The sequence below is a fragment of the Camelus dromedarius genome, chromosome 25 (assembly GCF_036321535.1).
Source record: "Camelus dromedarius isolate mCamDro1 chromosome 25, mCamDro1.pat, whole genome shotgun sequence".
Lineage (NCBI taxonomy): Eukaryota > Metazoa > Chordata > Mammalia > Artiodactyla > Camelidae > Camelus > Camelus dromedarius.
The window spans coordinates 14,057,168-14,069,578 of NC_087460.1; the positions used below are offsets into that span (position 1 = coordinate 14,057,168).

General features: G+C 39.8%; 1 non-coding gene across 1 annotated transcript; it reads right to left on the minus strand.

Annotated features, from left to right (window-relative positions):
* Positions 1-11,556: 11,556 nt before the first annotated feature.
* Positions 11,557-11,630, minus strand: TRNAA-UGC (transfer RNA alanine (anticodon UGC)). Its single transcript has one exon. It is a non-coding gene; the product is annotated as a tRNA-Ala (tRNA).
* Between the last annotated feature and the right edge of the window lie 781 nt (positions 11,631-12,411).

Here is a 12,411-nt window from a genome sequence, read left to right on the forward strand (position 1 = left end):
CCATGCAATTCTTCAAACAGGTCAATGATGATGATGTAAAGGGGGGCATTACAGACAAAACTTCTATGTCCCCCCCACTGAAGGGCTCTCTTCAGCTCAGTACTCTGTTTATGGATATGGTTGATCTAATAATCAGGACACTTTCTAACTGTGGATTTTAGTCAATACATATTTCTCATCTCAATAAAGTGGTTCTCAAATTTTATTTCAAGAAGATGTTAAGAGATGTCCCTAAACAAAATTCAGTGCCATATTTTTAAAGGTTTAGGAGATGCTCCTCACTGCATTCTCTTCTTGGAGAGCTACAGTGAGCATTATTTTACATTCTCTTCTTTAAAATCTATATTTTGCTTAACTTGTACTTTCCAAATGTTCTTGTGTATGACTCCTGCTCCCTGAATACCTATGCACATCCCATGGAAGTCTGTTCTCTGCAGACACCAATTTGGGAAATACTCCCTGCAAAGGTAAAATGAGAGAGCCTGTCAAATGCCCTGGGAAACTCAGACACATACATCCGCAGTATTTTCCTCGTCTCCCAACTCTAGTCATTTTATCAAAAAAGGAAATGATCTAGGTCTGGTGTGAATTGTTCATCACAAATCTAGGTTGGTTCCATACAGATCCTGTTTGATTTTCTCAACTCCAGCCCTGCTCAGAATCAACACAGGTTTTAAGAGTGCATTAATGAAACTCACGCTCTTCCATTCCTCATCTTCTAAGTATATTAAGTCAATATTAGCTCATCCGCATCTTCTGGTGCCTTCTCTTTATCCAAGTTTCCTTCAGACCAAGTTTCCCTGATGCAAATTCCAATGAGGTTCAGCCACTTAATTTTGTGGTTTCTGACAGAAGCCTGGGATGGGATTCACGTGGTCAGAAGCACTTGGCTCATCTCATAAAACTGCCTGGCATTTTGAAGGTGATTCTGCCCAGTCTTGGTCTTTAATTCCACATTCTGAGGTTCACTCTCGCCTTTCCTGGCTAGCTAACATTTCCTTTGGTGGAAGGTACACACAAAACAGAAACTGATATCCTGGACTCCCTGTCATTTCTTCACTTTTCATGGCCCCAACTCATGTAACTCTCTTCCCCTCTCTCTTTCTTTCTTTTTTTTTTTAAGTTTCTTTATCTGCTTCAAAGAAAAAAAGCTCTTTTTGTTGATTGTTAGCATTTCTGAAAAATTTTTTTTCTTTTGGGGGAAAGTAACTAGGTTTTTATTTATTTAAGGGAGGTACTGGGAATTGAACCTAAGACCTGGTGTATGCTAAGCATGGGCTCTACCACTGAGCTATACCCTCCCCCGATTGTTGGCATTTTTGAAAGCCTTTTCTCATTCTTGGCTTTCACCCTCCCTGACACTGCTCTTTGGGTTCCATGTCACTTGTCTGTCGCTCACCTACCTTGGATTGCCATGGCTTCTCTTTCTTCCTCCTCAGTGGGATTATTTCACATTGTGTTGTCAGAATTTTGTGTTTGTGAGCTTTCCTTCCCTCTTGGGGGCCATCTCCTTTCTCAGATCTAAGGATCCGACTTGACCCTACCCAACTCATCTTTTTGAAATCTATCTTCTTAGGGCTCTGGTCTTCCCATCACTGGCTGTTAATATAACTGAGATGAGATGATTGCATTCCTCCAGGGGTCTTTTTGTTCTCCAGCCAGCTTCACTTCTTAAACACCACTGGACTCAGCATTTCCATGTCTTCTTCATTATTTCTTCTTTCACAGAGATGAAATGATTGGCTGGGCAAGTCAAGCATCCATTTCACCAACAGGAAATGGCCTTTAATATCTACCTTGATAGACAAAATTCCTTAGTAATTGTCCAACAAGAATTTGTTCTTGGCAGACACACTTATATTTTATCCTACCATACAGTGTTAGAAAGGTGTGAGTCCTTTAAGGGAAATGCAATTAAGAGAGGCCCATAAATAAATAAAATTAATTATAGCAGGTTTGTTGTGATAAATACTTTGGTTGACAATTGGGTATTTGGATGTTAACAAACCTGAGAACACTTTAGGGCAGTATATTTTATTTCTAACTGTAGCTCTGGAGGTATTCTGTGAATATATTACAATGAATGAGTTTGACTAATTGATTTTTTTGTTATAAATTATGCAGTTCTGGAAAACACAAGAATGCACTTAATTTACAAAATATGTTAATTCTTTTAGTTCTCCGTATTGATCATCCATTGAGCTATGGTGGCTGATGATTTAGCCAGCGAGAGGCATTAGAAACTGTGTGATACCACCAAGAACAGATAAAGGGGCTCACCCAAGCAATCACCGGCCACAAGTCCCTCCCTTCTGAGAGGTGTGATGTTGGCGACGAGGAGGGCTGCTGAGAACATGTTATGGTTTAATACAATTCTCGCCGCTAGATAAATGAGACAGACTGTCTTACAAAATTTGACCTTCCAAATAATAGGCTTTATTTTTTCACTCACAGATCCCTTGGTTTGGAACATTGTCTTTGGCACAGTTGTTGTTAAAGTGATTTGTTTTCCCATTATTTTCAATGCTATATACACACTAAGTGAGTCTCAAAGGTTCTGACCAGCATGAGATAATTGATGACAGATCACACAGTTGCTATATTTCTCACGAGAAACAATTAGATTAGATTTTTTGGGGGTTTTTTTGCCTTTCAGCCTCATCATGAGTAAACTAGTCATAAAGCTATTTAGATTTAGGAATTGTTAGAACTAGTCTGGGGGACCCTCATCTAGAAAGCTTGTATTTTTATTGGTCTTTGCGTACTCAGACTCTTGTCATGGTGCAGTCGTTGTCCATAACTAGTGATTTTTAGCAGTTTTAGTCAACACATGACAATGTAAGGAGAATTTGGAAGACTGAAGCTAGATCGGGAGGGAGCCTTCCTTCTGTAAATTGCTCCTAAGGAGCACTGACTACTCGGTATATTTTGTCCTGTACGATTTTCATGTCTCCTGTCCAGGATGGAAGTACTACAGAGGAGAGAAGCACACAAAGCATGTGTGGCAAGAGGAAGAGAAAGGGCAGAAGGGACACGGGGCTGAGGAAGCCACCAAGTGACCAGAGAGATGCTGAGTGAGGCTCTTCGCTTCTTCCTCTTCTAGGACAGGCTTACGATGACTCGGCGTCTTCCAGCAGTGATCATGCTAAGTCAGTAATCATGTAATTTTAAGTCTATAAGGCAAGAAAACTTACTGTTCTGAGAAGCAAAACTATTTGATCCTAGGCCTTTATTACGAAGCCAGATTTTTGAAGTCATTTTATTGGTGTGTAATTAACCAAGTCATTCTTAATAATTTAATTTTTAGAAGCGACTGAGATAGGAGTTAAAGCAGTAGTAGCCACCATTTATAAAGAAGCCATTGTGTACAAGGCACGCCCCGTGTTTCTGGTCCTACCATCACTGTTCAGGGCAGTTTTTACATGCTCCTAAACGTTGGAAAACTAAATTTCAAAAGCTTCAGCAACATGCCTCAATATCACATAGCCAGAAATGTTTGAGTTTAAATTTAACCTCAGTTCTATTTGCTTCCAAGCCCACCTTCTTTTCTCTTCAATATTGTATCTCTCTTTGCGACGTGGACAGCTGTGTAGCTCTGGGTCTCCTTAAGCTTTTCATTACACATAGGTACTTTTTTTTTTTTTTTAACACACTCATTTTACATTCCTGGGGAGGTTTTGAATTCTTTGGGTTTTGCAAATCCTAGAACTAGATAGCTCTAGTGCTTTAAGTGCCATTGCTCTTATGCATTTTGATCATAGAACTGAAATGCTTCTGAATCTGCTTCAGAAAGGAAACTCAAAGGAATTCACTTTGATTTGAAAAGAAAAAGACAAGAAGATAATAAATATAGATTTGAAAAAAGAGACTCACAGAAGAGCATCACTATATCAAGGGATTCCCAAGAAAACGGAGATTGTTGGAAAGGGGTAAGCCAGTCTGTTTTTCAATTACGTCTGCTTTTCTACTAGATTGTGAACTTTTGGAGGATAGAGACATGCCTTTTTCATCTTGAATACCCAAGGCCTGGCAGAGTAACTCAGACAGCTTTAAATGAATGCATTAAGCATTTAATTTATGCTTCTGATGTGACTGGTTCAAAGGTAAGTTGTCTTAAAGAATAGAAGGATACAAAAACCTTAAGATTGCTCTTCACGTGAAATGAAACAGATTTTGGCTGCTAGAGTCAGTGATCATGTCAATTATGGGCAAGACCTTCAATTTCTCTCAAGTGACAGAAGACTTCGCATTCAGTATGTGTAATTTATGAGTCTAATAGCTAACCTGTTTCATCACAAACACCCTGATGACACATCCCCCTCCCTCCTCCACATACACAGACACACCTCAGTTGCTGTTAAAACATCAGAGTTTGGATGGTTCCCTTTTTTCTACAATGTTCCTCTACCTGGCAAAATGGCATAAAGCCCTAAAGAAGATCTTTTGGCCACACGTCAATCATTATCATAAAAGAGAATGAAGCACACTTCCTAAACAAGAATGTCATGTGTTTGAGATAAGTTTTTGCATGTTTTGTTTTGTTTAATTTTGAGCTTAACTGATTAACTAACTAGTTAGTTAATTAAGTCAGACAGAAGTTAGGCAGAACTAGACCACACAAATGAATCAGCCAGAGGCACAGGTGAGGGGAGAAAGGAGAACCTGCCTGAAGACCTCACACCTCCTCAGACCTGCGGCGAAGGGCGCAGGGGGGTGGGTCATTGCCTATCCTAAAACACAGTCTGTGAAGTAGGAAATCCAACACAGACGATTTTAGGGAAATCTAATTTCTCACTTATGGAAGTCATTAAAATATTTCAAAGTCCACTCTCCTCATCCATCAGCTGATGCTCTAGGCCAGTGATTCTCAAACGTTGCTTGGAATCAGGATGGCTTGGGGAACTTGGTGAAAGCATGAAGGTCCAGGCCATCTCCTACTCCCAGGAGCTCCTCTGGCCTTTTGCCCTTTATTAGACCTTGGGGTGATTCTCATACTCACCCACATTTGAGAAACACTGCTCTAGGCAATGGTGGGTGCAGGACTGTCTTCCTTGTCTCTGCCTTTTCTGTTTGAATGTAGCATGTCTCTGCACAATTTTGTCTCCTGGTCTTGCCTCCTGGTCCCAGGCTCTTTATTTTGTTCTCACATTTATTTCCACTCTATCAACCCTTTTGGATCTGATCTGACCCATCCTGACTCTTTTAGCATCTCCTATATACTTTTTGCTGCTATGCCATTCACAGCCCAGCTTCTTTCTGTCTGCCTTTCTCATCTGTCTCCTGAACCTCAAAGAATCCTGTACCTGCTCCTTTATAAGAAGGGTGAGGTGGGGGTGGGCAGCCTTCAGATATTCTGCATGCATATTTTATCCACTTGTGTTCTGCGTTGCCCAAAAATGAATTCATGACTTTCTTTTCTTTTGAAACTATATCAAATATGGTATTAACACAATGTCTTAAAATACAATTCTCCCTCTGATTTTGGAGATAAGTGAATGTATGTGTAAGTCATTCACCAAATATTTAATAGATTCATTATTAGTTAACGTGAGCTCTCATAGGTAAATTTCAAAAAGGCAGATTGGCAAATATCCCAAAAACAGAGACAGAGGCTTAGTTTCCCAAAGTGACTGCTCTTGGATCCTTTCTGTTGACCTCTTAAAACCCAAGTGACACAACCTTATTCAGTCAATGAGTGTTTATTGATTGCCCATATAAAGCATGATAGACAACTGGGAATTTGAAGTCAACAGAAAATATTAGGAAGACATAGGGCTCAAGAAAGCCCTCAATACTTACAGGGTTACCTCAAGTATCCAGGAGAATCTGCTTGAGTAATGGTGAGAAAAGTACCATCGAGGATTTATGTTTAGGAACTGTAATTATTGTCATCCAGTGTTTGAAATATTCTTTGATCTGTAATAAACAATTATCCGTCATGATATAAAGTTCTGGATTTATTCTTTTTTCACTGAGCTACTCTATCTTCCTAAAGTTTCTTTAGCTAAGGTATATCGAGAATATAGTCAAGAATCTGGATACATTCACTTGCCACATTCCCAAGAAAAACATCAATGGATGCAAATCAGAAGGAATCATGAGCTAAGTTGGAAAATACAAAGGACTGGGCCTCTCTCTCCTTGGTGAAAAATTGGAAATGCCTGTTTTGTCTTAATCTCTGTGTTTGTAGTTTTAGATGGCCCATATGAGGGGGAAAAAAGAAGTTACCCTTATGGAAAGAACTTGATTCAAAAAGATATCATATGTTCACCATAATGTCCTGTATTTGAGTTGCTAAAGATGTGCAGATCAATTACTGTAGTAGATAGTTACTTATTGTTTTTGGCTATGTAACATCTTAACTTTCCAACATCTAGGAATCCCCCATCTTGTGAGGCAGATACTGCTTCCAAGCTGGACATGTCAGATAATCACCTTCCCAGTGATTCTTGCAGGTACAGTCTGGACGCATGACTATGAAGTTCTACCAAAACACACACTCTGCCTATATTTGTGTGGGAAGCTGGTGGAGAAAAGAGGAACTGGGCAGATTCCATTCTGATAAAAGTGAAGACAGGACTGGATAAAGAAGCTGTAGTATATTTATACAATGGAATACTACTCAGCCATAAAAAGAATAAAATAATGCCATTTTTAGCAACATGGATGGACCTGGAGATCATCATATTAAGTGAAATAAGCCAGAAAGAGAAAGAAAAATACCACATGATATCACTCATGCATGGAATCTAAAAAAAAAAAAAGACAGAAATGAAGTCATTTACAAAACAGAAACAGACTCACAGACATAGAAAACGAACTTATGGTTACCAGGGGAAGAGGGGTGGGAAGGGATGCAATGGGAGTTTGAGATTTGCAGATACTGACTGCTATATATAAAACAGATAAATAACAAGTTTCTACTGTACAGCACAGGGAACTATATTCAATTTCTTGTGGTAACCTATAATGAAAAAGAATATGAAAACAATATATATATATATATATATATATATATATATATGTATTGCTGAAACATTATGCTGTACACCAGAAATTAACACAACATTGTAAACTGACTATACTTCAGTTAAAAAAAAAAAAGACCCTGCCCAGGAATCTGTCATTTAGTGTCCACAGTCACACCAGTAAATCATATAAATAGAAAACGAAAAATTTAAAATAAAATTTCCTTCCAATTACTCAGTAATTCATAAGCAAACAGGTTTATTCTCATTGAATATTTTCATAGAAAATTTCATGGTGACCAAAGAAGAAAAAAAAAAAAATCAAAGCCAACATTTTAGGGAGCCTTACCCTGATTGTGTTCAGTTGTGCAGAAACAAAATCATAACCAAACTACACCTGTTTATTAATTTTGTTTTAACCACACTGGCCCTGGGCTGGGAGTGTTTACATCAGCCTCACCTTGCATGCTCTTTAATGTGTTTACATATCATGTCGACATGGTAATTATCCCAATTTTTAGGTCTGCGGTGATCAAAGTTTTACATGCATAGAAATCAGCCCGGATGCTTGTTAACGAGGTGCATTTGTAGGCACCCCCATCAGAGTCTGTGATTCATCAGTTCTGGGTGAAGCACCAACATTTCCATTTTTAACAAGCAGTACTGCAGGTCGCTTGGGCCCACTTTCTGGGAGACTCTCCCCAGGTGGGAAAGAAAAGTGGCAACGATCAGGGTGGCACCTGTGTGTCAGGTAACGGACGATTCATAAGGCACCTCGTTTATTGCAGCTTTCTCCCTGTCTGTTTCTCGCTTCCCCACAGTTCTCTAGTTCCACCCATCTTCAGCCCAGGTTCCCAATGAACCTCTCTCCCACCACCTTCAGATCTGTTGGGATTACCAAGAAGCACTGCCATGCTGAGCGATTGTCCAGCCTCACCCTCTCAGTGAATCTGGAAGATGTTTTGGGGTATTTCACCCACAGTTTGGTCCCAACAGCCAGCGATCTCACTCTGAATGAATAAATTCAGAGTTAATGAACTGCTCTCCCGCTTTCGGCCTTTTCGGCAAGTAAGGGTTCTATTCTGTGGACACAGCCCTGCCCCCGAGAGCACAGAACGCCTAGGTTTGAATTGGGGCTTAGTCAGTTACAAACTGCACAATTTGGAGCACGTTGTAATCCCTTCTCTTAGAGAAAGAGTTTCTTTATGATAATCCCTACGTTACCGAGTTGTTCGGGTAGCACAGTGTTTTCATTCATTCATTCAACAAGTATTTACTGTGCATCAACCACGTACCAGGTGCTGGAGGGGAGGGGAGATGTCACATGAGACAGTACAAACTCCCTGCCCTTGTGGAACTTACAGAGGGAAAGACAGACAAGCAAATAGATACTATAAAGGTGGGTAGTAATTGAGCAAAGGAAAATAAAGCAGGTAATCAGAGAGTGTTTGCCTTGGGCGGTAGGGGGTGGGGGGGGTGGGTGATGGAGTGAACTACTTTTTACAGATCGGTCAGGGAAGACCTCTGTGAGAGAACATAAGTGAAAGCGAAAGGAAATACTTGTGCAAATGTTCGTGTAATATTAGTTCATTTTGAACTCGTCCAATCCCTCTTTGTTTCCTATTCACATTTTCCCCTTTTAAGCATGTTAAGCATCCTTATTATCTTTCAGTTACTGACTTTCCCGCCAAATGTAGTCCATACGACATTCGCCTTTTGCACAAATGCCACATCTGACTTAGCATCGTCTTGTCAATTCTAATGATAAAGCATCTGGAACCCATCCATTTTTCTCTATTGCTGCTGTTACCACCCTGGTCCAAGTCACTATCCGTTCTTTCCTGTCCTACTGTGAGGTTACCCTAACTAGTTTCCTTCCTTCCACTCTTGCCTTCCCCACACCCCGCTCTCCATGCAGTAGCCAGAGGGGTCTTGTAAAAATGTAAACCAGATCACTTGACTCCAACGCCCAAAACCCTCTGCTGGGTTCCCATCCTGCTTAGAATAAAACCCGGGCTCCTTCCTCTCTCTCATGAACCTTCTTTGGCTTTGCCGTGACTGCCTCTTCCTCCTCATGGCCCGTCACTCCTCTCTTCCACTCCCAGCCTCCAGCTACGCTACGTTTTTTTGGAACATGCCAACCTCCTTCATGCCTTAGCAGGCTATTCCTTCTGCCTGGAAGATGCTTTCTTGGCTCTTTGAGTGCCTGGTTTCTCATCATTCAGTTCTCAGCCTGGATATTGACCCTTCAGACAGTTCTCTCTTGACGACCTAATCTAATGGCCAAATACTCCGTTCGCCATATTTTAATTCTCTAAAGAGCATTTATCATCCTCTGCTCCGTGGGTTTGTTGATTGATTGGCTCTCTCCTCCCACTGCAGTGTAAGCTCTGTGAGAGAGGGAACTCTTGTCTATCTCATTGTGACCATGTTCCCAGTGCAAAATAGTCTTTCATGTATTAGGTGCACAGAAAATACTTGATAAGTAAACCAATACATGGGAGTATTTCAAGAAGCAAGACACAGTTCCTACACTCACAGATTTTACAGTCCTGTAGAGTGCATGATTTGTCACACTCTCAGGGCTTACAAGTGGTCAAGAGTTCATATTTCTTAACTTCAACCCCAAAATTCCTTCCCACAGTCTTTGCAGCCTCTGTTTAGCTGCTTCTACGTTACACACACATTCCATTTCCTTTGGAGTGGGTTAGATCAGCCTACAAAAAAGGAGCTCTTAAACTAAGCCACTGATGAAAATATTATTGGACTTTCTATTTCATCCAGATAAATAATCTGTGTTCCCAAACTGTTAATATTCCTGTTGCTATATTACATTTTTAGTGCACAATAATTTTGGTAGGATGTCAACTATTTTCCCAGTGTTTAATGAAATATTAAAACAACACAATCTGAAAGACCTTTGTAAGGCACTCTGACCTGGGCTCAGGGGAAATACTTAATAATCTGTTTTGTTTCTAAACTATTCTGTGACCTCCGGACCCCTTGGTCCCTCTATTTGTTCATCTGTAAAGACTAAGTAGTGTAACAGAAATCTCTCCTTTTCAGAGAAAGCAGAGGCAGAAAGTCAGAGTCTTCAAGAAATCTCATAGCTACTCCCTGGAGATCATTGAGGAGCCTTGAAAAGACCTGTTGGCTCAGCTGGTGAGAGTCATTTATTGCCCTGCTGTTCTGAGGGCAGGCTGCCAGCCTGGGATCTTGCAAGGGCATTGTAAGGTTTTGTTTTCCTTAATGTTATTTTCCCCACCAGCCTTCCAGAATGTCTGAAATGTCTACCACAAGAATAGCTCCTTTGGGTTAAGAGGTTATCTCCAGGGAGACATGTTTAAAATGAGCTCCTTGTGCAGACAACACATGAGCACCATTTAGCACATCTGCACCCACTGGATTATTAGAATCGAAGTTGCCTTCCAGAAGACAGCGTGAGCTGAGGGAATGGAATCCGTCATCTTCTGCCCCATCCCTCCACCCCTGGAGCAGTGACAGAGACCTTCGATAGTCAGCACCTCTCTACGCTATGGATAGAACTTAAGAAAAAAAAATCACAGCCCCTCTCTCTCAAGAAACTCTCAGCGTAGGGGAGCTGATGAGTGTGCACACGTTAACCAGACCGCTAAGGCAAAGTGAAATCAACGGATGAGGTTGTAAGGACGAGAACAGCTCATGCCGACATGGAATATTGGGAGCGGCTTTGTAGAGAAGATGGCATTTTATTTGAACTTGGATTAGACTTTGGAGAGCAAGAAGGATTTCAATAGACAGAGGTGGAGTGACGAGGCTAAGAGTAGGAGAGGAGAGAGCTTCATAATCTGGGAAGACAAAAGGAAAGGCAGTGTGAATTTTAATGAAATTAGATTTTGGAAATATCTGGAGAGGGAGGTGTTTCCTATGAATTGTTTATACACACACACACACACACACACACACACACACACACACATACCTGTGAAATACTCATCAGAGTCATGATAATGAACATATCCACGGCCTCCAAAGTTTCCTTGTGCCTCTGCGTAATTCTACCCTCTGGCCCCTTCAGACAAGCACTGACCTCCTTTCTGTCACTGTAGATTAGTTCGCATTTTTTAAAGCTTTATTTAAACGGAATTACACAGTTAGCTATTTTGGTTATGATTTCACTCACTTAGCGTAATTATTTTGATACTCATTTCTGTTGATGTCTGTATCAGCAGTTCACTCCTTTACACTGCTGAGTTGTATCTCATTGTATGGGTGCACCATCATTTGCTTCTCTATTCACCTATTACTGGCAATTTGATAATTTTTGGTTTATGGCTATTACAAATAAAGCTGTGTGAATAATCATACAAAAGTTGACATGGGCGTATGTTATCATTTCTCTTGGGTGAACACCTAGGGGTAGAATGGTGGGATTGTATGGTAAGTGTGTGCTTAATTAACCTTTTAAGAAACTGCCAAACTGTTTCTCAAAATGCATGTACCATTTTATATTGCAATTAGTAATGTAAGTGAGTTTTAGTTCTTCTAAACCTTCGTCAACACTTGGTATCACCAGGCTTTTTGCTTCTGTTGTTTTTTTTTTTTTTAACGGAGGTACTGGGGATTCAACCCAGGACCTCATGCATGCAAAGCATGTGCTCTACCACTGAGCTATACGGCCCCTCTGACCAGGCTTTTTAATTTTAGCTATTGTAATCAATGTATGGTGATTTAATTTGCATTTTTCTAAAGACTAATGATATTGAGCATCTTTTCATGTACTTATTTACCATCAGTGTATAGTCTTTGGTGAAGTATTTCTTTAAAATTTGCCTGTTTACTAACTGGGTTGTTTCCTGTATATTGAGTTCTGAGAGTTCACTGGACACAAGTTCTATGAGATTTTAAAATATTTTCTTCCACTGTGTGGCTTGTCTTTTCATTTTCTCAACTGTCTTTTGAGGTGCAGACATTTTTGATTTTTGGTAAATTCCAATGCATTAGTTTTTCTTTTTAAGGATAGACATATCTATATTTTTCATTATTTCTAAGAAATTATTGCCTCCTCCAGGGTCACAAGGATTCCAATTTATGTTTTTTTAAAAGAAGTTTTGTATTTTGGGGTTTAACATTTAAGTCTATGATCTATTTTGAGTTCATTTTTGTATATGGTGTGAGATATGGGTTGAAGTTCATGTTTTTAATGGCTTATTTGTTGAAAATGATACATTTATTGAAAAGATTATCCTTTCTTCACTGAATTGCATCTTTCTCAAAAAAGTCAGCTTTTCATATTTGGATAGGAAAGTTTATGGTCTCTTTGCTCCATTTCATTGGTTTACTTGAGTGTCTTTCATTGATGAAGACAGTTATGCAAAGATGGTTGTGCATTTTTATAATAAATCTTGAAATCATATAAAGTTAGTTCATCAACTTTGTTCTTCCTTTTCAAGTCATCGTGGCT